This window comes from Cyphomyrmex costatus, unplaced genomic scaffold (assembly GCF_001594065.2).
Source record: "Cyphomyrmex costatus isolate MS0001 unplaced genomic scaffold, Ccosl1.0 scaffold1695, whole genome shotgun sequence".
In the NCBI taxonomy this organism is placed as follows: Eukaryota; Metazoa; Arthropoda; class Insecta; order Hymenoptera; family Formicidae; genus Cyphomyrmex; species Cyphomyrmex costatus.
Genome location: NW_017275710.1, coordinates 28,700 through 29,160, shown reverse-complemented (window position 1 = coordinate 29,160; position 461 = coordinate 28,700).

Below are 461 nucleotides of genomic sequence, written 5' to 3'. Positions count from 1 at the left end.
TGACATGCATGATACTTGATGCGTGTATATGTTCATGTCGATGTCAAATTCACGACGCTACCACTAGCTTTATCTCGAGTTTTCACATCTTGAATCATTAGATTAAAATTACTCAAAATTTAAAAGCAGAATCAAAAATCTAAAAACACTTTTATTATATAATGTCATCGGTATCTTTCGATTGCGACCAGTCCGAATAAAATTGGTACAGCCGATACCGAGATCTAGAGACCGAGTCCCGAAAAGGGTACGTTTCAGTTATGTTCAGACGTACGTGTGACACATACATGTATTTTTCAATCGTACGTGTGACACATACATGTAAAGCGTTTTGTCCATTAGGCTGCTGTTCACAATGTCTACATTCAAAAAACAGTCACATGTGTAATAACATACATATGTGTATAACACATGTATGTACATATGTAATAATAATAACACATGTATGTTAAATAATAATA